This window comes from Mesoplodon densirostris, chromosome 8, assembly GCF_025265405.1.
Source record: "Mesoplodon densirostris isolate mMesDen1 chromosome 8, mMesDen1 primary haplotype, whole genome shotgun sequence".
Classification (NCBI taxonomy): domain Eukaryota; kingdom Metazoa; phylum Chordata; class Mammalia; order Artiodactyla; family Ziphiidae; genus Mesoplodon; species Mesoplodon densirostris.
In genome coordinates this window covers 19,765,482-19,766,162 of record NC_082668.1, presented here as the reverse complement: position 1 = coordinate 19,766,162, position 681 = coordinate 19,765,482, and positions in this window count along the sequence as shown.

Below are 681 nucleotides of genomic sequence, written 5' to 3'. Positions count from 1 at the left end.
GAGGAGATTCCTTTCTTCTCTACATCAGGGGGTCTTTTCTCCAATAATGTGCCTTTAAACCCAAGGGACATGCCTCCTGGACCATAGGGAGACACCTTCTACCTGAGAGGTCTCTTCCTTTCTGGAGCTCCTGAAATCTTCCCAGCAGGTTCTTGTTTTAGATGCAGTGGTCCCAGGACAGTGCTGAAGACAGGGCCTGCCTCTAGAGGATAGCCTGCTGTGGGGATAAATGCCATCAGTCCCTGTTATGGAGGGCTCCCTGGCCTGTAGCCCCCATTCCCATCCATTGGTGGGGGTGGGAGTGTACCTTTTCTTTCTTCCTTCCTTCCTTCCTTCCTCCCTTCCTTCCCTTCCCTTTCCTCCCTCCCTCCCTTCCTTCCTTCCTTCCCTCCCTCCCTCCCTCTCTCCTTCCTTTTTTCTTTTTTTTTTTTTTAACCCTACTTGGAGCTGCCAGGGTAAAGAGTTGAGAGGTTCAGCTCTTTAGCTGATGTGTGATGCTGGAAGCACTGGTTTTCTGTTCACAGAAGATCCTGGTTTGGGAGCTTATTTATATCTTCTCCTGCCTTCCAGCTTCCTCCATCCCAGATGAGCTGCATGTGATGACCTACTTCCAATCCAGGGCCAGGGGAGCTGAAATAGGACAGGATAGGATTAAACAGGGGTAAATTGGATTGCTTTCTG